General features: G+C 27.2%; 1 protein-coding gene across 3 annotated transcripts in view; it reads left to right on the top strand.

Moving 5' to 3' along the window:
- The window catches only part of LOC127282259 (probable ATP-dependent RNA helicase DHX34), a 143,145-nt gene that overhangs the window by 11,276 nt on the left and 104,929 nt on the right, over window positions 1–26,940 (top strand). The gene's annotated exons all lie outside the window — the stretch shown is intronic.

Consider the following 26,940-nt stretch of genomic DNA (forward strand, 5'->3'; position numbering starts at 1 on the left):
CATTAATGTCAGATGTCATATAAACATTAATATTTCAATAATAATTGAACTCAGCAAAATTTTCTTGATAAACAATTTAATTTCTTTTAATTTCGATCAACTTCACATTAACAATCGTTGCAAACTTAAATGTATGCAATATTTCTATTTGATTTATGTATCAATTATAATCTAAACTTTAATTATTCCTAATTTTTATTAAATTTATTTGTAAAATTTTTAATTTAATTCATTCATATTTTAAATGACCTAAATTTCTATTTATTATATTTTTAATCAACCCCAAACGTAATTAGTAATTACTGTGAAATTTGAATCGATTTAAATTCCAATTAAAACGAACGAACAGCAACCTCCACTCGATAAAGAATCACAACCCCCACTTGGAGAAGAGTCACCACCTCCGCAAGATGATCAACCTCAGACTCCACCCGAAGATCAATCTCAACTCCCACCTATAGCAGGAGATTTTGATGAATCCTATTTCCTGCAACAAATGACAATAATTAGTGTACAAGACACAGTATATCTGCTATATCAAACTATCGCTTCTCAGAAATTATTTATTGAAGCATTACAACAACAACTGAAACTAGCTCACGAATCCTCCAAATAAGTCACCACCCATGATTGATGTACTGAAAATCTCCGACATAGAACCCTTGACAACTAAACCCCCACCCCAGTTACCACCAATATCTAAATTTGCCCCTAGAAAATATCTACACCCTATCTTGAAAGAAAATTTTTAGTTCATTGACTAAAATTTGAAATAATTTAATTTCTTATGAATAAAAATGTAAAATGATAAATTTTTAATTCATTTCAATTTACATAATTAAATTCTTAATTGACTAAAATTTTAATTAATTGCAATTTGGAATAATTAAATTTTTAAATTGAATGGAATGTCGATTAATTGATTTAATCGATTTATTGCAATTTGGAATAATTCATTTTTTATTTTATCCCTAAAAGCGTACTGATCGTTCAATTTTTAATTAATTAAAATTTAAAATTGCATTTTAATTTGGATAAAATTTGAATTTCTTAAAATTTTAAATGTATACATAAAGTTTGGAATAAGTGAATTGTTAATTTAAATAGATTAAAATTACAAATAAATGATTTTTTAGTTAGTTGGAATGTATATGAAATAACTTTTAAGTTAAATTGATTATAATTTTGAATAATTAAATTTGCAATTAAAAAAAAATGCATAAAAAATTTTAATCTTTAGACAATACTGATAAAATTCTCTGACATTTAATTAAATTTCTTCACTTTTCCCTGACTTCCCTGACCGCTGGACACCATGTTTAAACAATAGAGTGCTATAAACGTTAAATTTACAATATCTTTATCGTTTAGGGCCGGATATTTTTGCAGCATTTGCGAAGCAGATAATTTTTGAACTTCTAGTTTCCTTTGTTGTCACGTCTGTGATAACAGTTGTTTTATTCGACCTTTATCGACATCCAATTTCTGCCACTCTTCTTGGATGAGTAAATGCAAATCATTATCTGCCACTGTTGTCTCTGTAATTTCCTCTCCGCATTTTTGTGATTTTTCATTCGATTAATAATCCTCTTTTCCAATCTTTCCTAAAATCATTAAAAATAGAATGTTCTATTTCTTAAGGGCTGTGAATACCGACACCTTTCTTCGTCACTAGTATCTTCGTTGCTTATAATACATGTTATGTGCGTCCAGCGTTTACAAAATTCACATATTTTTTCAGCATACGCTTTTTTATGTTGTCTAAAGCAATACATACAAAAACTTTGTATATTCTCTGAATGCAATACTAGTGAGTGAGCTATATTTAATCTATACTGAACTGGATCAAAATTTATATCGAAATCAATATTTTTTCCTATACATTCTGAATAGTAAGAAACAATCGGTCCACAGTTGCTGCTATCATTTTCTTCCTGATATGGTTTTTTTAAAATTTCTAATCTTTTCCAAGTTATTCCTTTCAATTCATGTAAAGAACTTGATTCTTTTACTCTGTCTATGAATTTTAAGAAAGCTTCATATACCCTATCATTATCGTAAGATTTACGTTTTGGATATAATAATGTAAAATTTCTGTCATTTTTATTTATTATTATGCGTGAATAATGTCCACCATAACAATTTGGTATTAGTCATTTGGTCTTTAATGGTGTACGAATATTTAATATTTCTGATGTCATACTCTCTGAAAAATGTCCAATTGCTTTACCTGAAATATCTAAGGGCATATAAGATGTTTCATCCCAGTTATTCATATGTGTAGTACTAGAGCAGTCTATTATTACTACAGAGTTAAACCAAGCTGTCTCAGGAAGGATGTCACTAAACTCATGTGCAGTCAATTGAAATTCATTATGTAATAAAGATAAATCTTTCTTAGCTCGATAAATTCCTATTTTAACAGAACCTGCACGTGACAGTGTATAATAGATTGGATTCAATATTAATCCATTAAGTAATATCTTAAATTTTTCTACATTACTTATTTTTTCTTTAACTATTATTTTATTTTCTTTTTCACATATGGCACCTCCATTTTCAGAAAGTGAGTTACCTATAACATTTGTAATTTCAATATTGTTATCTAACTGTTTCAGAAGATTCACTTCATCATTTCTTTTCATGTTAGATACTTCATTTTTAATAATATTTGAGAATTTTGTATGTTTAGTCCTTTTATTTGTAATTTCCGAGGTTTACGTTTCTTATTGTTAATATTTTCCGTTTCTTTTTTGTTTGAATTACCTACATTTAATATCTTTTGTTGAAATTTAGTCATATGGTATTGTTCTTCATTTTCATTTTTTTTGTGTTTTCAATGTCACGTCCAAACTTTTTAATTTTTTGCCACTAAAAACAGTATGCCGTTTTTTCTCTATAACATTTAACGCTTCTATTTCCTTCCTTGTTTTTCCCCATTTTTCTGTTTCAAGACCATTCGTAGCTACATCAGGATAATGAGGTTTCTTATCTATTCTAAATTTTTTTTCCCACTTATGTTCAATTTGTGTTCAGCTTGTAATAACTCATCATAATGAATTAATGCACGTGTTACGTCCGAAGATATAACACAAATAATTCCTTTTTTTTATATAAGATTTTATTTAAAAAAATCCTATATAATTTAAATTTTTGAGTCTAGACTCTCGTCTACTAACTCGGGAATTTTCAGTAATAATTTTTGTTGAAAAATAAGGAATTGAATTTAAAAGGACGTGAGAAAAATTTTGATGCACAAATTTTTGCACCTTAATTTTCTCGGAAAGGTAAATTTAAAAAATTGTTAAAAATGGTTTGACAAAATAACGAGGCACATTTTGCCCCAGAATTTGTCGGAATTGATAGAAAGGTTAAGAAGTGAAAAGAATTTATAAATCATAATTTTATTCTTTTCTACTTACTTTTATTTGAAATATGTTTTAAAAATTTGTCCAAGAAAAACTGCAACTTTTCCAGAAAAAAAAAATATGGCGGCAACACTTGAATATTTGAATTTAAATTTTTAAAGAATTTAAAAATTTTTAAATTTAGAACACTTAAAATTTGATATAAAAGAAAATAAAACTCAGAAAACTTTCACGAACTTTTAAGAATTGTTTTTAAGAAAAGAAATAAGATTTGAAAGAACTAGTTGAATTGCTTGAACTGATTGAACTGAATTTTTCTATAAAGAATTCTTGTTTTTAAAGAATTGTCCCTTCTTCAAAATTCAGGGTTGGAAATAAAAATTTTCAAGTGGTGGAAAAAGAGGTTGGAAAAATCTAATGATTGGTTTTACTAAAAGAAAATGAAGAAAAAGCATTATTGTCTTAGGTCAGGATTGGGTCTTTAAGTCCCAGCCCTCGAAAATAGGGAAGTTTCAAGGGCGTGTCTTGAGTGAGATAACTTGCCCTTGAAGAGGGGGCTTAACTCGACATTTCCGTAAAGATGGCGAAATTATAATTTTTCTTGGACAATTTTCTTATTTTCTACAATTTTCATATTTTTATACTTTTAATTAATTAACAATAATTGTTTATGTTAATATTAAGTAATACAATTAATTTCCCTATAAATTTAATTATAAGTTTTATTAAAAAAAATCTAATTTTTAGTTATATATAAAATTTTACACATCATTTATTAATAAAAGTTATTTCTATTATTTATTTATTAATTTTAGATTATTTTTATAATAAATTATTAACAATGATGTATAAAATTCCCTATATATCATTTTTTATAATTAATATCTATTTTAACTAAAAGTTATTTAAATTTGTTACGTATAAGAAATATATCGATTAATAATCGATAATCGATTATCGATATTCGATATATTTAATTAATTGATTTTTAAAAATTTGAATTATTAATTTTAAAAAGTTATACATTTATAATTTATTAAATGTAAACTATTTTCTTATATTATTTTATTTATAAATAATGTAAAAGTTATTTTAATTATAAATAATAAGGAAAAATTACCGCCGGTAATGGCTTGGTGGTGAGAACACTTGGTCTGCGTTCGATGAGGTTAAGCACTTCTGAGCACGGTTAGTGCAAAGATGGGTTACCCTTTGTGAACGCAGTGACCGGATGTGTTTTCACCACGTGAAGACATACCGAGCGTAGGCTTGACGCCGAGGTACAACGGTGTGGATTGTCGATTAATTGTCCGATTCACACCGCTGGAACTCGGTTGTCAATAAGCCGGTTGTACTCAGGAGAGGTTTTCTACAGTTTTCCTACTCCTCTGGCGAGAAAACCCATTACGGGTGGTCCAGGCAAATGCGAGTACTCCTATCGTCGAAAGTCGTACTGTAGGCGCACTAGGTTAATAATTTAGAATAATTTTCAGGGTTATGCTTCCAATCAAAAAGTATTCCTCGGGGACTCTTGTCGAGAGCGTTAGGCCAATAGGACAGGAGTATAAATTGAAAAAAAAAAAAAAAAAAAAAAAAAAAAATAAGGAAAAATTATTATAAACAATATATTTTATAATGTACAATTATTTTTATAAAAAGAAAAATAATTGAATTTTAACTTTAAAAAATTTAATATTTTTCAAATAGTTTTACATTATTTATTAATATTTTATTAATGTAAGGTTGAAAATAATATTTTATTTACAAAAATTATTGTTGTTAATTTTTAAATTGTAAATATTAATATTATTTTTCTATCTATACCGAGAAGAAAACTATATATAATATATAAAGGAATTTATATTCTAAATTTAAAAGGAATCAGCACAATAGAGATCATAAAAGGGGCCGCTTAATGGGTTTCAGAGTCCCATAATCACCACGAGATATGATCTCTCCAGGTGATTTTTCGAAACAATCATTGTATATATATTGGACTTTCTTACTTTTGAATTTTATGATTTTATTTCTTTAAACTTGGAGTTTGTTGATTTTTGAGCTAAAGATATAAATATTGATTTTAATTCTTAAGATTTAAGAAAGTCCAATATATCTTCATAAATTTTTCTTATAATCTTTTAAAAGGAGAAAAAAAAATATATATATATAATAAAATAATATAATTTAATATTTTCAAAATGATAACGTCACCGGACGTTACACACGTGTAGCATCACCTACAGTAACATTGTCTTTCCCAGATAATATAGTATTTATATATATATATTTTTATATATTTTTGTATGGTTTTTTAGAATACGCATTACTAACACGTGAAACATTATCATCAACTAAATCTAACATCAAACATAAAATTATCGGAGCAAATGCTAAAATGTTTTTTTAAATATGCTCCAAAATCATATTTCTCTGTACCATCGTCTTCAAGTACTATTGCATAATAACAATTTGCTTAACATTCAATATTATTTGAAGTACAGGATGCTTTAACTTTGTGCCATTGCATCCAAAAATATTTGTAAAAAAAACTTTTTTCATAAATCGCTTTCATATCAGTATGCGCATCTATAAAGTCTTCTTTATTTCAGCGTCGTTTTCATTGTCATTTTCATTTCTTTTATTTTTTCTGTATATTTAACTTTGCGTGCTCCTACTATTTGTAACTGTATGTTAATATTGAGTGCATTTTTTGTATAAAAGATATTAAAAATATCCATCATTAATTGAATTATCTCATCCATATTCCTACAAATGACTATGAGGGCTACGCACTCTAACAAAAACGTCTTAATTCCTTCAAGATCTGGCGTGTCTTCTTTTATGCATCTTGTCACCTTTTGTAACAAATGTGCATCACATGATAATATAATAATAGTATTATTTGTGAACGGTTTGTTTTCCATTAAATAGTCCTAAGCAAGCTTCAAATAAGTTAAAATTTTTATTCCATCATTCCATTCCATTAGTACACTGTTCATAAGTACCCAGCTCCAATCTGTAACAACTGGTTTAAGAAGCGACCACTTTTTTGTTATTCCAGCTACAAATGTTTTATATTTTTTGAAAACAATTTTAATGGAACAAGTATCATGTTCAGATGTTATAAATTGAAACAATACTATTATCGAGTCATGTCCTCTAAAAACGCATGCATAATGATATACTGATTTACATTTTAAAAATTGTGGAATTATATATTTAGCTCCTGTTGAATCTATATAAACGATTTTCGGTGATACTTCTCTTAAAATTTCGAATTCCTTTTCTGAATATAATACAATTCATAAGGGCAAAGGCACTTCTTGAATTTTTGGATAATCAGTTTTTTGTCTGTCTAAGTATAATTGCATAATGTCTCCAATATCTCTTGATTTTAACTGCAGTCTGGGTTTACAACGATCTTTTGATTCAATTTGATGCAATACATTTAAACGTTTTGCTTCTTGTGGGTTTCCTTCATGTGCTAGTTGTACGTCAACATTTTTGTTTCTTTCCAAATGAGCCATTCTAGTTGATCTGTACTTTAGTAGTTTTCTCAACTCTTTTCGCTTTCGACCTCTTGTTGGAAAAAGATGTAAATCTTTACTATTAATACCTTGATGTGTAACTAACTCTTTATTAAAGCAAATGTGGACTTCCATTACATTTTCATCTATCTCAAACATGTTAAACTTGAATTTTGCACCATAACTCTTATAAGTACACATTGCATAAGCAACATAACTGTTGTTATTGTTCGGTCTGATTCCACTATAAAAACTTAAACGATAGTTAATCTTAAAACATTCTGTTATTATCCTATAAAGCTCGAATCGTGCAAAAGAATCATCAAAATAATAATCATTACCATCGCATAACATAACTCTTTCAGTTAAATTTCTATTTGTCCAAAGTCATAAAATTTTACCAGAAACCGTTATTCTGGATGAAAATAAAGAATTTTCGCCTTTTATAAATCTAGTACTTCTTCCACTGAAAATAAAACTTGTTCCGTATGTTGTAAAATAACTATATTCACTATTGTTTTGCATCATTTTTATGGAATAGAAATCGATTACTGTTCCATCTATCCACTTTGTGTCATTCAAAGTTTGATATTGATCTAGATATAAATGAATATCATATGCATGAGGGAGAACGGTAATAGTTTTATTAGGCTTATAACATCCTATAGTAAATTCTCTATCAATTTTAGCATTCAAATAACACACCTATCTTTAACGAAGAAAAAGTTGGTCCCCGATGCCGAAAAAAAACTCTTATATATTTTGAATCTCTGGACACTAAATAAACAAAATTTCAAAGATTCAAAATCGTAACCGATCCTCCTGCATAACTTTTTATGTATTTATTGTTTTTTATGCATTATAATGAAAAATTGCTTCATTACGATGTGCAGATCAGTTGAAATTACAAGTGCAATTTTTTTATACTTATTAAATGTAATAATAATAATAATAATACATAACTATAATTTTTGGAAATAAAAATTGGATGATCAATATTGTAATTTTAAGTCCGCACTGTCAACAAAAATAATAAGAGAGTATTTTCCCTAGAACACCGCAGATGCAAACATTAGATTATCCAAATTTTCTATCATTTCTTATTCTTATTAATATACGCAACATTAGTTACTGCTATTGGAATTTGTATTTGTATCGTGTAAGAAAATAAATGATAACAAGTTGGCTAAAATTAGTTAAAAGTTTTGTAGAGTTTTGTAGTTGATTTATTTTTAATCACGCGTTTTGTCATGATTAAAATAGAAAGTTTGTACCTTATGTGGTAAAAAAATTGTTTGCAAAGACGGTAATTTATAAACTTTTTTCTTCACAGAAAGTCATAAAAAGATCTTTCAAACTTTTATGAATAAAAGTTATTCTTTAAGTAATTTGAAATTTCCAACGATGGAATTGCCGTTGATAAGTTCAGATAATATTGTTTGAAAATTTACACACATGCTCGATACAAAATTTTGAATTATTTCAAGAAAAATTTCTATTCTCATAAGTTTTGATCAGCTTTTCTTGGTTTACTGTGATGAAAAAAGTTTCTAAATTACCGTCTTTGCAAACAATTTTTCTACCACACAAGGCACAAATTTTTTTATATTTCAATCATGACAACAGGCGTGATTTAACTTGTAGTAATAAGTCATTTTTAAATAGATTAAAAATAAATCAACTACATCTACAAAACTTTGAACTGATTTTAGCCAACTTGTTATTATTTATTTTCTTACACGATACAAATACAAATTCCAATAGCAGTAACTAATGTTGCGTATATTAATAAGAATAAGAAGTGATAGAAAATTTGGATAATCTAATGTTTGCATCTGCGGTGTTCTAGGGAAAATACTCTCTTATTATTTTTGTTGACAGTGCGGATTTAAAATTACAATATTGATCATCCCACTTTTATTTCCAAAAATTATAGTTATGTATTATTATTATTATTTTTATATTTAATAAGTATAAAAAAATTGCACTAGTAATTTCAACTGATCTGCACATCGTAATGAAGCAATTTTTCATTATAATGCATAAAAAACAATAAATACATAAAAAGTCATGCAGGAGGATCGGTTACGATTTTGAATCTTTGAAATTTTGTTCATTTAGTGTCCAGAGATTCAAAATATATAAGAGATTTTTTTCGGCATCGGGGGCCAACTTTTTCTTTATTTAAGACAGGTGTGATAATAAGAAATATCAGGAAATAATCCATTACCGATTTCCATTTCATGCATAGAATTTTCACTTTGATCTAATAATGATGATCCTGCATTTGATCACGTTTCGGAAACATGTTATTTTACGAGAGAAACGATGGATTCTTGTTTCATTAAATCATAATTCAAAAATGCATCGCTTCTTTTTTCTAATTCTACTTCTTTTCCATTACAATCTGTTACATTTTTTTCAAATTCAAATTTAACATTGTTGTAACAGATTATTTCTTAATTTTTTGCTGCATGGATTGTGTTAAAGAAATTTTACGTTTGTTATACTTCTTAATTATATTATTACTACTTCTAGATTTTAATCTGAAAGCGTCTAAATGAGTAAATCTCCTACGCTACCTTATTCTACGTTTCTTATTCCATGATCCATTCGCAGACGCATGTAATGGTTCTGGAATAATGTTATCAATATCATTTGACATCTCTATGTCAATAGGGTATAGAAGTTTCGATTCTTTACGTGTTAATAATGGGGTATTTAATTTTTCCTGCTTTACTACATCCCTCGCATGTTTTTTTGTTTTTCTTACAAAACGCGCTACAGGAAGATGAGTTTCGCGATTTAAAACTACTTCTTTTATAACTCTAAAAAAAGATTCTACATACGCGTTACTTAATCTAGAAACATTTGGTAATACTAAATCTATAATTATCCCTGACCACATACATAAAAAAGGCATAAAATGTCGCGTAATCCGTTCTGCTAAAAGAGGGTTAAACATTTTATGAGCTGGGTTTTCATTTTCAGTAATTTTCTTGATATGAGAAATTTTTTACATCTTCTTTACTTGGATGCTTATATTCACATTCAATTACTCGTGCCAACTTGTCTATTTCGCAAGATGCGTTCATTTCATCCGGTGACAATAAAATGATCATTAAACTTTTAAAAATTTTATCAACATCTTCAATTTTTTTACAAGTTACTATAAAACCAATACAATTCATTACAATTTCACGACCAAAAAAATCTGGAAAATTATCATCTATACATTTCGCTTTTCATGAAATGAGAACAACAAGTTTGCACATATATGAATTGACTTGGAAATGGAATGTGTGTAGTTGAACATTTATAACATACTTTTAAGTATGCATAAATATCTGTATCATTCCATTCACACATCAAACTGTGAATATAAGCCCAAGTCCAATCAACGACAACAACTGCAAATGTAGGCCATTAATAACCCTCTACTTGAACGAAAGCTCTGTAATGTTTTAAAAGTGTGCTAATTGTTAAGGTGTCATGATTTGACGATACCATTTCCGCTAATGCTACAATAGAATTATTAAATTTTGCAACGAGAGCATAATAAAGAATGTGATTAAAATCATAATTTAATGGGTTTCTAACAACACTACCAGTTGCATCAAAATTCAATACAATAACTGATCCTGGCTGTACTATTAAGTGGATCCCTAACAGATCTAATGTACGGATCACTTTCATCAGAATCATTTTTACGCTGCTGCATTATATCTGACATATCTCTAGATAATAATGTTAAATCATATTTACATTTACCATCTCAACTTGCTTTCTGGTACGTAGATAACATTTTCAGATGCTGCATGTTTCCGTCTTGTGCGAATTCTTCGTTATTATTATCGGACTCTTTATAATGTAAACTTCGCGGTTTTTCAAATTCAAGTTTTGACATTACTTCAATACGTTCTTTTCCTGCTAATTGGTAATATAATTTTGGACCGTTATAAATTACTTTTTTACTTTTAGTACCATAAAAAAAACTACATCATGTTTTAAAGGAATGTCAAACTTGAATCTTTGAGCGTGTGAATTATATCGACATTTTGCATATAATACGTAACTTTCTTTATTTTTTCTGAAACCATGAAACTTAATAACACATGTTACATTGCAGACAATCATTAATGCGTCCTTCAAATAATAACGAAGTAAATTCAGATCAACTTTTCCATTCTCGTCGTAAAAGTTTGGTTTTAAATAAAATTGACCGCGGTCTTCTGGAAAAATAGCTTCCATTTTCTTTGACATAAAAGGTCTTTTAATTTCTGTTTTATTTAAAGAATCTTGTTTATCTGTATGAAAATTATATTCGTCTTGTGAATCTTCGTCACTTATATTTTCTAAATCACTTCTATCGTCTGTATCATCTGTTAAATAATCAAAAACGTCGTTTTGAACACTTGAATCATTGTTACATTCTTTCACTTCACCTCCTCTGAAATCATGTAACTGTGATTCAGGTTTAAAATCATTTAATAATTTTTTATTTTTTGAAGAAAAAATTGAATATGAGTTTTTAATATTTTCTTTAATTAAAAAACCTTTATTGTCAAAATTCTTTAAATGTGCAACATTACTGCAATTGTCTGAATTGAATTCTACACTACTGGCATGAAGTATATCACGGTGGTCCTTAACTCACTTTAACCCAAAAGTTTCTTCACTGTAAAATTTCTTCCATATCTTGAATCTGGACACTTTTCTAAGTATTTTGCAAAAAAATTCAAAATCTTTTATCTTGCCGTTTTTGAGAAAATCGATTTTTAGGTTAAGAAATTGAATTTTTTGTTTTATGAGAAAAATTGTGTAATATCAGGATAAAAATTTATGTAATTTAATAACTTTATACTAAATTAAAAATTTTTGTTGAGAAGAGTAGTTTATTTAACTTTTTTACAGAATTTCTTTAAACATTTTGGAACACAAAGAATAAAAAAATTGGGCGAAGAACATTAAATGTGCCCACCGTTATATGCACATACTGCTTGCAAAAGTTTTTGTGAATAATTCGGATGATTAACAGAAACTTTACATTTTTCCCACACACTTTGGAAGTCGTGATGCACGGCTTCCATAGCTTGCTCACTAAAGCTTCCTAAACCTACTTGATTGTTTTTGCAAAATTCTTCTACATGAAAGATTACTGCATGGACTTTATGAGTAATATTAATACCCAAATCTGTGTAGCTTGTTTTAAATACAGCAATGTAATTTGGTTTTATGTTAATATTTTCCGCGATTTTAGACACTGTTCCTCATGAAAATTAAAAATTTTGTTTTTTAACCTAAAAATCGATTTTCTCAAAAACGGCAAGATAAAAGATTTTGAATTTTTTTGCAAAATACTCAGAAAAGTGTCCAGATTCAAGATATGGAAGAAATTTTACATTGAAGAAACTTTTGGGTTACAGTGAGTTAAGGACCACCGTGATATTAGAGTTAATAAATGGGTTTATTTCATCTTTCGAAGAAAATGGAAAAGTTAACGGTTCAGAATCATTTATATGAAGTGCAATACTACTACAAATAATATTATTTTTGAATTCTACCTTTGATGACGTACTGCTCTCATGCCTTGTTCTTGTTGAATTTTCTTTTTTCATTTTTAAATCACGGCATATCTGTAAAAACGAAGTTTAGTAAAAAGTTCATTTTATTTCAAATTGTTGCAAATCAACAATTTGAATAAATTTATTTTAAATAAATTTAATTAATGTATACCGTACGTTTCAGTTTTTAATTTATGTAAAAAAAAATGTTAATGAAAATTTTTTTAAATCTCTTTCGAAAAAACATTGTTTTTTTATAAAAAAATTAAATTTTATTAAATTTTGGAGAGACTTTTTTTATTTTCTTTATTTTTACACACATGAAAATAATAAGAAAATTTTGTAATAATTTTTAAAGTAGGTCTTTTTTTGTAAATTTTTTTGAACCATTCAAAATAAAATGTATTTTAATTTGCTTTTCTATTAGTTTACTAAAATATGCTAGTACCCAAAACACTTTTAATTTTGAAAAAAAAACGAAAAAAATTTCAATTTTTTTTAAACAAATTATATAAACAAAAGGAACATCAGGACGATTTTAATACTTGTTACAAAGTTTTCTTATTATTTTCATGTGTATAAAAATAAAAAAATTACGCCAAAATTTAATTAATTTACAAAAAATATTTTTTTTTCTAAAAAAAATTTTAAAACAAATTTATCATTAACATTTTTTTTAATTTGATGAGAAAATGAAAATTTTTTGTATTTTGGTGATAATTCACAAATTTAATAATTTTAAAGTACGTAAACCTTTTTTTTACCCAGAAAAATCTCAGATAAAAAGTTTTATTCTTGTCAGATAGTGCAATATAAAAGAATTTTATCTTTTCATAATTAGGGAATATTTACATATAACGTCATGCTCAAAGGATTAAGAGGGATGGTTTTTAGTTAATGTGACACGACATGTTACTCTTATATAAAAATTGCATAACAATGTTCTCAAATAACAAAATCAGGGTGTCCAGCAAGAAGTACAAAAAAAGTTCCCTGACTTTTTCCTAATATTTTTCCAATTTTTATTTAAGAAATATTTAATATTAAAAAATGAAAATTAAATATTAAAGAATTTTGAAGATAGGTAAAAAAAAATTTTATTTATTAGTATTATAAATTATTTCTTGCACCAAAAAAATTTTTAAATTCATAAAAATGTTCAATTTTGGCAAATTTTTAAAAAGTTCCCTGACTTTTAATTAAATTCCCGGATATTCCATGACTTTTCAATGACTAAAAAATTTCTCTGACTTTTCCTTGACCGCTGGACACCCTGAAAATACACTTATCACATTTTTAAAATACCCGTCATGAAAATTATTTGATTAAAATGCTAACTTAATATAATTTTTATCACTTAAAATGATTAATTATTAAAAAATTTTTTAAATAAATATTTCCTTCTCATTTTTTCATTGAGAATAATTAAAAAATCAAATTTTTATTTAATCTAACTATGTTGTGACCTAATTTGGAATATTACGAATAAAAATTGCGGTAAAAAATCGTTTAACCCTCTATGCGCTTGCACACCTCCGGCTGCCTGGGGGCTATTCAAGTATTACGTAAGCATATTTTTTTAGAGTTTTTTGACCCCCCCCTCCCCCAAATAAGCACTCGTAAGATTTTTGTAACCCCTCTCCTCTATTTTACGAAAGAATTTTTTTTAGACCCTCACATTTTCCAAAAATTTATTATTTAGTATATAAAAATTCACCATATTTAAAAATCTTACGTAAGATTCAAGGGAACCCCCCCCCTCCCCCAGCGTAAGAAAACATAAGTAAATCGTGAACCCCCCCTCCCCATAACATGCTTACGTAATTCTTGAACGACCCCCTGCACAAGAGCCAATTAAGGGGTAAGGCCACCATGTTAGGTTCAAAAAATTGGTTTTTTTTATTTTAACCTCTAAAAATGAGAAAAAAATGTCTTGCATGCAAAAAACATTCCGAAAGGATTATTTAAGGCAATAAGTCTAGACGCTCCGCGCCACGTCATATGCATATTGGGGTATCACCACGCGTTCGGATTTTGATGTAGCTACTAGATCGGATAGAAAAGATGAAGAAGAAAAGAACGTCAACCTCGGATTCGTAATCGGCGACCCCAAAAACCCCCGAGTAAGATGTTTCAGCCAATTTTAACCATTTTCAAACAATTTGGCTTCACTTTGTTGTGTGTTAAAGGAGCAATTCCATGGGATGTGGTCACAAGAATTTTTTATGATTGGAGCAATTTTATTGAAACCTTGTGAATATGTTCCTTTATATGAACGCGCGCATCCTAGTTTTCACGTCCACTATATAGGATTTATGTACCAGTGAATGAACACTTACAATTAGTGATTTTCTCAACTTTGACTATTTTTTATTTTTAAATAGTATTTTAAATGCAGCTAAAAAATATAGTTCTATATTCTATAATAGGTTCTGTAATTTATTGATAATATTTTTTTTACATAAAATATCCAGAAATTAATATTTAATAAAAAAATAAAATATTGATGAAATCAACCGTGAATGAACACTTGAACCCAGTGAATGAACAAGAAAAAAAGTCACATGGTTTTTTAAAAAAAATGACATAAATTTTGAGTTAGAGATATCTCAAAAAATTTTGAAAAATTGTTTGTGGGCTTTCATTCTGTACATATAAAGAAACATATTCACAAGGTTTCAATAAAATTGCTCCAATTATCAAAAATTCTTGTTATCACATCCCATGGAATTACTCACAGGGTTAAAACGTTAAACGCATTTTCCTCAAAACATCATTTTTAAAAACGGGCGGAACGATAGTGGCTACAATTCTTTATCGATTACCTTTAAATTTTGAGGATATCTTTATACATATGTAATCTAGTCGACCACGTAGGGGTTTTTCGATATGTTGCAAACTTTTTTTTATAAACTATTAAGTAATTAAATTTGAATGAAAAAAGTGTATTTTTGGTTAAAATACTCGCCATTTTTCGAAAAATCAATATTTTTAAAATCCCCTACGTCGTCGACTAGTTTATGACCTATATTAATGGAAAATATATGGATTTTTATTTTAAGTTCAAAGTTGCAGGTGCAGCCATTCCGCCCGTATCGTACTTTTAAAAAAGACATTAGTTGAAGCGGATGCTGGAGGGGGTAATTTTATGGAAAAAAAATTTCAAATATATATTTTTGTTCCTTTTAACATAAATAATACAGTACCGAAAAGGAAAATTTGATAACTGTTCATATATTTAAAAAAAAAAATTCCCGAAATTGGCCACTGTTTTTGTGACGCACATAGTGGCCTTACCCCTTAAAGAGTCAGTATATTTAAATTTGAATTTTCTCTCTTTCACTCTTGTACGTTTTCTGTGTGGTGGGAGGCGTGCAAGCACCTTCTGCCTACCCAGTAATAGCGGTTCTACATGGAAGCAAAATCGTCGCGACGATGACCTGAACGCTACTGCGCTTGCGCTACGGCAACTCTCTTAAAGGTCGAAAAAAGCGCACTTATATAAACATATTTTTACTATTGAATTTATTTTTCTTCTGTTAATTATATTGCTTTCTAATAAAAAAAAAATATTTCCTTAATGTACCGAAGAATAATAATAATTATAATAATAATAATATTAATAATTTTATGCATTTGTTTGAAATATATATGGTATATAATTATAGATGTAATATATTCATAGATAATTAATTAATAATAATTTAATGAAAATAATGATAATAAACCAAAAATATTAATTAATTAATAAATATTATATTGATAATAATAATAATAATAATAGATTATATATTATATAAGAAAAGACAATAATGATATCAAAATATTAATACTATTATTTTTTTATATTATTATTTAAGTTTATTAAGGAAATTAATATATTTTATTAGAAAGCAATATAATTAACAAAATAAAAATACCCGTGTGGAAAAGTGATGTGGGCCCCCAGCGGGGGCCCTTATGGATCGCCCTCATGCCATGAGGGCCGCATATGGATGATCCATAGGGGCCCCTCATGGAAACGACATGCTCATCGATGAGGGCGCCCGCATGGGCGATCCATGAGGGTGCCCCTACGGGCGCCCTTATGGGCCCTCACGTTTGCCCTCAAGTTTGCCATAATGTTTTTAATCAATAATATTAATAATAAAAGTTAATTAATAATAAATAAGCTTAAGTTATGAATAAATAACATATTTATTTAATAATTATTCAAAATTAAATTCTTACTCAAATTGAATTTATTAATTAACGTTCTAATTAATTAACTGTCGGATATAATTAAAAGTAATAATAAATTAATTAATTAAAAAATTAAAAAATATGTAATTTATGCATACTATTAACGGATATTTTCATTTTTCAATTAATTCATACATAGAATTAATGATTAAACGCAAACCTGAGAAATAAATAAATCTAACGCATGGGGGGAATGGAACCTACGACCTACGGACTATGAGTCTAACGCTTTACCAACTACGCTACGCACGCTACTTCAAAACGAATGCTAACTTCTTGATGCTATTTAAACTTCAAAAATACCTAACAAAGAAAAGTGCTTAACATCATTTAGTTAAAGTTAAGATATTAAATTATATTTTCCAATCAAATGCAATTTATAAAATATAATTAATTATATGCTTTATGATTATTATCATGAATCATCTCAGGTGAATTTTCAAAAAAGTGTAAATATATTTTTATTAAAAACGCGTTTTTCGTTGTTTTGAATCATTGGAAACATTCATTTTTTGTTGATAAAAAAATATTTGATTTTTGTACTTAGAAAATTTTGCTAATCGATCATCATCATGAGGGCGATCCATGCGGGGCCCCTCATGGATTCGCCATATGGATCAGCCCTCATGGGCCCCCGCCGGGGGCCCCGAACTCTTGAGGGCAAGATCGTGGCTTTTTCCACACGGGTAGTGAAAATATTTTTATATTGATTTATTATCGTGTTCTTATTATTAAGCATTTTATATGATCGCGTTTTTTTCGACCTATAAAATATTTGCCGTAGCGCAAGCGCAGTAGCGTTTATGTAACGTTATTGGCAACTCTGGTAGGGATAACCCAGAACAGACAGAGGGTTAAGTTATATAAATACATATTTTAATAATTAAAATTTGTAAAAAATTAATTTTATTGATTAAAAATAATAAATAAAATATACACTACCGTCCGAAATTGTGCGAACTCTGCTTTTTCAACAACAATAAAACTGTTCAAATTTTCAAAAATATTAAAACTGAAATTTTTTTCTCTTTATTTTATTAAAGTTAATAAAATTCTGAAAGAAATGACACCTTGACAAACAGAATATGTTAATTTTTCAATTAGATATCTAAGAAAAACCCAATTTTCAATGTTTTTACTATTTTTTTTATTTCTCTGGCAAAAAGTAATATTTTTAAACGTTCTTAGGCTCATTGAAATCGTATTTTGTTATGCAATTCAAATTATATAAAACAATTCATGTACACATTCTTTATGTTTTTTTAAACATTCAATATGTTAATTTTTCAATTAGATATCTAAGAAAAACCCAATTTTCAATGTTTTTACTATTTTTTTATTTCTCTGGCAAAAATTAATATTTTTAAACATTCTTAGGCTCATTGAAATCGTATTTTGTTATGCAATTCAAATTATATAAAACAATTCATGTACACATTCTTCCCTAGCGTATGCAAACCGTGAAAGTTGGCTCATAAAATGTCAAAAAATTTAAATTTAATTCTACAATAAAATATAATGTTTAAAAATCAAGTAAATAGGTATATCATTCTAAACTTCTCTGATTTATGTAAGTAAATTTGAAATTTATACATTTTACTGATCATTTTTTGTCATATAAACATTAATCACAATTTTTTGACATTTTATGAGCCAACTTTCACGGTTTGCATACGCTAGGGAAGAATGTGTACATGAATTGTTTTATATAATTTGAATTGCATAACAAAATACGATTTCAATGAGCCTAAGAACGTTTAAATATATTAATTTTTGCCAGAGAAATAAAAAAAAATAGTAAAAACATTGAAAATTGGGTTTTTCTTAGATATCTAATTGAAAAATTAACATATTCTCTTTGTGAAGGTGTCATTTCTTTCAGAATTTTATTAGCTTTAATAAAATAAAGAGGAAAAAATTTCAGTTTTAATATTTTTGAAGATTTGAACAGTTTTATAGTTGTTTTAAAAGCAGAGTTCGCACAATTTCGGACGGTAGTGTAGATGGAAGTATATTAAAATTATAATACATCAATATAAAAAAATTTTCATGTGGCTTGCAATTTGAAATTTATAAATTATACCAAATGACTTTTAACTAAGTTACACTTATCGGCTGCCTGCACTGTCAATGGTTGAAATAATAGAAAGAGAGCGCGAGAGAGGGGGGTGGAGGGGGGGGGGGAATTCAATCTTTCTCTCTCTCTTTTTTAATTTAAATAAAAAATAAGAAAATTCGTATTTTTTTAATTGATAAAAATGAAGGAAGTTACGATTTTTTAAAATGTAACGTTATCAAAGGCAGTTTATGTTTGAAACATTTTTTTTTATAGATTGCACTAATGAAATAAAAATTATACAGTATATGAAATTTATTCACATTTTTTCAAATTTTTCAAATATGGGTTCAAAAATAACGTACCTATAACGGAAGCAACTAAAAAATTGAAATTTAATGCAAAAAGTTTTCTCAAAGAGGGACACTTTCCATTTAAAACTTTTTGGCACTGCAGTCTCTGATGACTGAAGAATTTTTTAACCCTATCTGCAAAAGTATTTTTTTTTGTTTTTAAATTAATATTTTTATTTTTATTGGTATAGCTCAAAGAAATCCAAGCAGTTATTCTACAAATGTAACCTTTTCTTTATACGTGCATGCAAAAACCTCGTTTGGCAACCACTTTCAGCTATCCAAAATAGTCGAATCCCTCACCGTACGCGCGGACGATGAGCAAAGTATTTTGCTCACCGTTAAGCGGTGGCCAAAACATTTTGCTCATCGTCCGCGCGCACAATGAGGGAGTCGGCCATTTTGAATAGCTGCAAGTAGCTGTCAAACGAGGTTATGCCTGCACTTATAAAGAAAAATATGGTTCAATACTCGTTGCCTCGCGAGCGTATGCCCATTACTCGTGTAATGAGCAAAACGCTCGCTTGGCCCCTTGTATCGAAATATACTATTTTCAATTATCATTTTTTTTTAATTTTAAGAAATACATACACTGAAAGAAAATTCATACTACTAAGTATTAAACTCATATTAGAGTTTAATATAAATGTTACAATTTAGGGAAAAAGTGCACCTATATTGATTACTATTACAGTTTTTATGAAAATATATAATGAATTTAAGAGTAACTATTATTTTAAGAAATAAGAATTAGTATATTTATTTTAAAAATTAGTATTTTCTTTATGAATTCACAGAATACGAAATATTATAATAAATAATTTCACAAAATAGTAAGAAAAATAACATATATCCGTATACTTATTTCACATTTTGTAAAACTTTATATTAAAAGTCACGGATTTTCCCGAGAGACTACGAATTTAACCGAAGTTCTGTCTGTTTGCGGCTTCGTGTCCTACTCCAACATCTACGACTTGATCCGATTTTCGAAAGTGTTGTTAACCAGCAGAACGTACCTATCAACTGTCAACACACGTGGTTCAAATGTTTATAGTGTTTTAAATTCTTTTTAATTTAAATTTATTTTCAATTTATAAAAAATGTTTTATTAAAGTTATTTAATAATAATAAATTTATTATTAATTATTAAATTTATTATTATTTTTATTAATTTTTATTTTTTGATGTCATCTTTACAATTATTTAATTTTTATTTGCAATAAAAATTTTTATAACAATCATAATTTTTAATCTGAAAAAAAAGAAAAATCTATGTAAACAATTAATAATAAAAATGAACCCAGCGTAACCTCTATAAAATTACACCATTGGCACTAGTAAACTATTTTTTATTATTAAGTTATTATAAGTAAACTTCTTTCTCGCAAGTGGTAAAAATATTCAGTAGTTAGTATATAAGAAAACGATATATGCCGACCCCCAGCGAAATTTATCGTTATGCGTATAGAATTGTAAGTGTAGGTTTCGTTGCTACCGTGTAATGTCTATGTATAAGCGAAATGAACGTGCGTGTTCATTAGTATGTGTATTAACCTGTATCGTAAGTGTGAATGTGTTGTTCCTAGTCTCACTCCTCTTCCTCCCGAGAATTAACGGAAACGTCCGACAGTTTCCGCTTTTTTTCCCTTTTCTTCCGACATTCTGAATTTTTCGTATAAAGTTTTACAAATATTAGAACGCTACATTCCATATAATGCAACAACTCGATGAGTTTTTGAAAGTTCATAATAGAAATTTAATATAATATTTTCAAATAATGGTAATCTTTTTACGTTCTTTCTACAATAATTATTAATATTTGAAAAAAGATTTTAAGTTGGAACTTTAATATAAAGTATATTGAATTTTAATAAAAAAAAAAAAATTTTTTGAAAATTCGTAACAATGTTAATTTTTAAAAATTTCCCTGACATTTCCAAAACTTCCCTGACCGCCAGACACCCTGTTAATGCAAAATTTGTGGCAAAAGATTAATAATAAAAAAAATTTTTTAAATAAGTTCAACAAAAATTAATAAGTTAATTAATTTTTAATTAAAATTCTTTGTTAAAATAAAATTTTTTTGAATACCTAATTTTAATAAAATTTTTTAAAAATTGATGGAACTTAAACTTTAAATTATATATTAATATTGATCTAAAATTCTACGTTAAAAACGATAATTTTAATGTTATTTCAAAAATTCATAGAAAAAAAATGTTAATGTCTATCAAAAAAGAAAATTTATAGAGCTTAAATATTAAATTATTTATCAATTTTTAAAAATGACTCCTGCAAAGTCGCTGCTTCATGCTGATTCTACACTTACCAAGTTCTTCCGTTTTAATAGGAAATATAGGAGGCGTCACGGAAAAGCAGACCGTTTGCGCAGATTTACTTGCGTGTAGAATCAGCACCATGCTGACCGCAGTCGAGTCAATCCCATACATTATTTTGGCCACGATAAAAAACGCCATCTACAGCTGGACCCCAAAAACTAATACCCCCATTTTGTCAATTTCCTCCTCCCCCTCCTCCTTCTATGCCCAAACGAAAGGAGGAACGGAGGAGAAATTAACAAAGTGGGGGCGTTAGTACTTAGAGTCCAATTGCAGATGGCGCTCTTTTTCGTGGCCAAAATAATGTATGGAAGTGACTCGACTGTGATGCTGACTATAAGTAAATGAGAATATTTGTATGTAAACGTGTGACGTCACCCACTTGATGTTGACTCAAACGTGCTGACGTCACAATGTTATTCAAATGGGTGACGTCACGCTTTCACGTACACGTTTGCACAAAAAATGTAGAGTCAGTAGTTAATATAAATTAAAAACATACATTTTAAAAATTTTTAATTTTTTCATAGGGGAATTATTTTACAATAAAATATCCCATAAATTTTTTATTTATTACAAACTATTATTTATAAAAAAAATTAATATCTAGATAAAATTATTTTGAAGTGAAAATTGCGATTTAATAAAATTGTAAACTTTTAAAATTTAAACATTTTTTAAAGTAAAAATTATGTTTTCTTTAGAAAGTTATTCGGGATAATGATTGGGCGAGAATAGGCGGTTCATGCGCCCTAATTAAAACAAAAGTTTTAAATATTAATATTTTTAATTGGAAAAAAATATGCTAGTAATTGTGAAATTTTGGAAGAATAATAATATGATTTAAGGAATAGAAAAATGATAATACATATTTAAACATTTTTATTATCTTGATGAAAAAAATTATTAAGAGTTACAAAATAGAACTACCATTATTATTTAAGACCTAAAAGACTAATAATTAAAAAATAAGAAAAATGTTGGACAAAACCATTAATTCCCCAAAGAAATAACAATCACATGTTGTTAAAATAATAAAAGTAATATTCTAATCGCGCTCGAAGAAATTTCCGGGCGATACAAATTTATTCACATCAGGAAAAATAAGTTACCACCAGCACACGGTAGTAGTATGGGGCCTGAGTCTAGGCCCTAAACAGAATAGGTTCTAGAAAGAGAACGTAAGAATCAGTGAGAGAAGAATAGTAAATGTTTTTATTCTTCTTTCAATCGTTCTTAAGTTTTCTTTTACGATTGCGTTCTCGTTCAAAAATATATTCTGCTTTGACCTTTTGTATGCAACGTTATAATTTATCAATTTTTTTGGTATAATTTTTAATTAAAATAATATCAATTTAAATTAATTGTTATTACGTAAAATTTAATAATATAGAATTTTTTTTAAAATAAATTATCATTTGTTATAATTATTTTTTGATATAATTTCTATTAAACAAATTTCTAATAATAAATAAGTTTTATTTAAATACAAAAGATGTTTAACAGAATTTCTAATTTGAAAAATTATAATTTCTCCTTAATTGCAAATGTCTTAAAACAAAAATTGGATAATTTTTTATTTATTTAAAAATCAGCGCCGTAATCTTTCTGTCAATTGTTTGTTATGATAATTGCAATTCAGGACAAATGAAAATTTAATCAAATAACAATTATGTTAAATGAGTTTTCGTTTAAGTAAAAATGATGTATTATGAAAAATTGGTTACATTAAAATTCTATGAAATGATAATTAAAACAAATTAAAATTATTATAAAAAAATTGTACACAATTGCATTTTTCATAATAAAAATTAAGTAATATGACAATTTTATAAAATGGAAATTAGATCAAATAAAAATCTTTATTTATAAAAAAGTTTTATAATAAAAAAATCTATTTAATGACAATTTGAAGTATAATAATTAGGATAAATGAAAATTTATCTAGTTATAAATAAAATAATTTAAATTAAAAAAAAATTTAACACTTACCTTAACAAATAATGAGTCCACGGTGGACTTCCTAAAGTCCACCTCCTCCAGTGTATTGATGTATTTAGAGATAGATTGACTCAATTTCACAATACTAATTTACACTTTCTTCATTATGAGCACTCAAACTTCACTTTTCAAGTTTCAAAATAAATTTGAAAAATCACACACGGCTACAATAATTCACTTTTCAAGATTCGAAAAAATTTCACAAAAGCAAAAACGACCGGAAACTTTTTAATTTTGGTAAAAAATTTAAAAGTAGCACACACGACCGCAAAACTTTTGCATTCAGATTTCACAAAAATCTAAAGAAAACCAAATAGGACCGTAATGGACGAAAAGCAAAAAAAGAGTGAATATGTACCTCAAAAAGCCCTTCCACTGACCCATCAGCATACCCCCCACCCTCAATTTTATGAAAAAATGTTGGGTAGGTTAGAGTTGATCATCAACTGACCAATCAACATTCCACCACACTTAATTTTGAGAAAATATTTAGGAAGGGGTAAGGTTGACAGTCCGCTTAAAAAAAGTGTAAAGAAAATGTTTTTGAAAAATGTATAAAATTTATTTTTTTATTTTTTGCTAATTAATTTTAATGAATTGATATAGTTTTTTTAATTAAAAGAAAACATTGCATTTTGTAAATGCCAAAAAGATTGTTCTTTGAAAAATAATAAAATAAAAAAAATGATAAAAATATTTAAACCAAAAAAATATACTTACATGATTAAAATCAAAATTTATTTTATTAAAAATATAGAATTTGACATAAAACTCACTTCACATAATTAACTATGGGGCGTTCCTTTTCATGGAACTAGCGAAAAATTGATTTTGTTGTGTTTGAGGTGCTAAATAAGTATGACAAAAGGTTTTTCAAAATTTTTAATATTTTGCAAGATATTTGCAATTAAACAATTTGGTCACTTTTTTCAGAAATTTTTATCTCGCAAACTATTAATCGAAGAAAAAACTTTCTGAATAAAAGTTGTAGGGAAAACATTGAAATTTAACAATATTATTTTTAAAATTAAGAAAAGTTAATTTGTCAATAATTTATTTAAACAATAATTTTTTATGGCGCAGCTTGCTCCGCAGCGCCAGCCGATTACTTAAATCACCAATACAAACCAATTATATCTTGAAAATTAAAAATATACATTAATATTTACGTTTCCTTATGCAATATTTTCATCACTATTTTTTACTTTTTATAAACATTAATACTCATTTCCGCACCACCCGACCGGTAGACTTTTTTGTCGCGTTTTTTTTCCCCTGTAGAAATTTCTTTTTTCTTAAAGAATATATAAGTGGGTTATATTTATATTTTAATTAAGAATCAAATAGTTATAATTTTTAATATCAATGAGTATGTGTTTTAACCAAAATTCATAATTTTATTATTAACGCAATATAAAATGTATTTAAATTTCTTAAATTAAATTTCTTTAAAAAAAAAATTTTTTTTACCGCCATCTTCATATAAAAAAACAACAATAAAAAATTATTATTGTTTAAATAAATTATTGAAAACTTCTTTGCAAAAATTTGTTCACATTTAATATACAAAAAAGTAGGAAAAATAAAATTTTTGATCAAAGCAACTTAATTGTTATTAACAATGACCTAAAGTTGAATTTTTACATAAAATATTTTTGTCGCTATAGTTTTTTGGAAAATTATTTATTATCCGAGAACTTTTATTTAACTTTCTTTGATGAAATTTGTTCATATTTAATATAGAAATAAGTAGGAAAAATAAAATTTTTGATCAAAGCAACTTAATTGTTATGGATATTGCATAAAATATGAATTTTTATTCAAAAAAGGTTTCGCCAGAATGGTTTCTTCAATAACTATTTAATTTCCTAGAAATTTGTTTTAACTTTTATTTCTTAAAAATGGTTATAATTAGTTTAAAAACAAATAGAAAAAATAATAATTTTTATTAGTGTATTTTATTTGTTATTAATTGTTGTAGTAATATTTGATTGTTTAATGAAAAATTATTTCTAGTCTCTATCTATTATCAGTTTTACTTTATTTCCTACAACTTTTTTTGTCTTTAATGTTAATTTTTAATATTAACTTCCTAAAATTTAATAATTGAAATTAACAGATTATTTATATTAAGGTTAAATTTACTGGAAATTTTAATTTATATATTCATTATAATCTGAAACATAACACCTTTACTAATTAAAAAAATTAAAGTTTTAATATATATACTAGTTTTTTTATATATGAGTTGGTATGTTTTTTATGTTAAAATGTACAAATAACTTTATTGTTAATGTATTTTATTGAATTATATATCTACTATCATTTGGGCTATTCACCACTTGCGACGCCTATGCAAAACAGCTTGCGTGGCCCTGCGATTGTTTTGTGAGACGAATTGAGACGTCTCATACTTCAGCTACATACCTCAAGGATAGTGCAGTTCTTGTAACGTTTTATTTTTCCGAGAACTAAAAATATGTAGTACAAGACGCATTGCAAGCTTTCAACTTTTTTAACGATCAATGCACTGTATTTACTGTTGGAGAATTCTGAATTAAAACATAGAAGTCTAGTCTTTCTGTCAGATAGCACTGGCCATGATACAGCAGCGGTTTACACCATCCAACAATTATTGCTGACAGAAATAAAAAAAACACCTCAAAAATGTGAAAATTATTTACTATAGTGATGGAGCGAAACAACACTTTAAAAATCGCTACCAAATCAGCAATTTTATGCATCACGAAAAAGATTTTAATATTGCCGCTGAATGGAATTGTCATGTCACAGCTCATGGAAAAAACGCTTGTGACGGAGTAGGTGCAGTTTTTAAAAGAGAAGCAGCACGTGAAAGTCTTTTGGCTAAACCTACAGTGGCTATACTAACCGCTACTGCACTTTATGGGACAAAATAAATTCTTCAACATCTCAGTCCTTTTCTATAGTAAAGTAACAAATAATAAAAAAAATTTTGAAAGCTATATTCAAAGCAGCGTGCGCTAATTCCTAAAATTCAAAAAACCCATTCATTTGTTGTGTTGCCTTAAGGGGAGGTTCCACTGGTTTTTTTTTTAAATCGAAAAAACTTTTTTTTTCATTTTTGTTTAGTATACATACTTAAGAATACGGTAAAAATAGTCTAATGCACAAAACTCGCCCTTAAGAGTACTTAAGACAGCGAAAACTCTACCCCCTTCATGCGAAGCGAGGTACAGTGGTATAAAAGTGCAATTTTTGTTTTGAAATTCTATCGAAGCGGCAAATGTTAACCGATTTTAATACATCTTTTTGTAAAACTATCATGAAGATTTTCTTTTAAAAATAAGCTGCCGCGACTATGAAATTAAAAAATGGCGGATCCAATATGGCGTTAAAAAGTTTTTAAAAAAAGTTTAAAGTGACCAATTACGGTGGAAAATTTTTATTTGGGGGTTTTTAGGGTCGTTAAATAAGAATTTGACATCAGATTTTCAAAATTCAAAAT

This window comes from Leptopilina boulardi, unplaced genomic scaffold (assembly GCF_019393585.1).
Source record: "Leptopilina boulardi isolate dan_hultmark-lab unplaced genomic scaffold, ZJU_Lbou_2.1 LbouV2_292, whole genome shotgun sequence".
Classification (NCBI taxonomy): Eukaryota; Metazoa; Arthropoda; class Insecta; order Hymenoptera; family Figitidae; genus Leptopilina; species Leptopilina boulardi.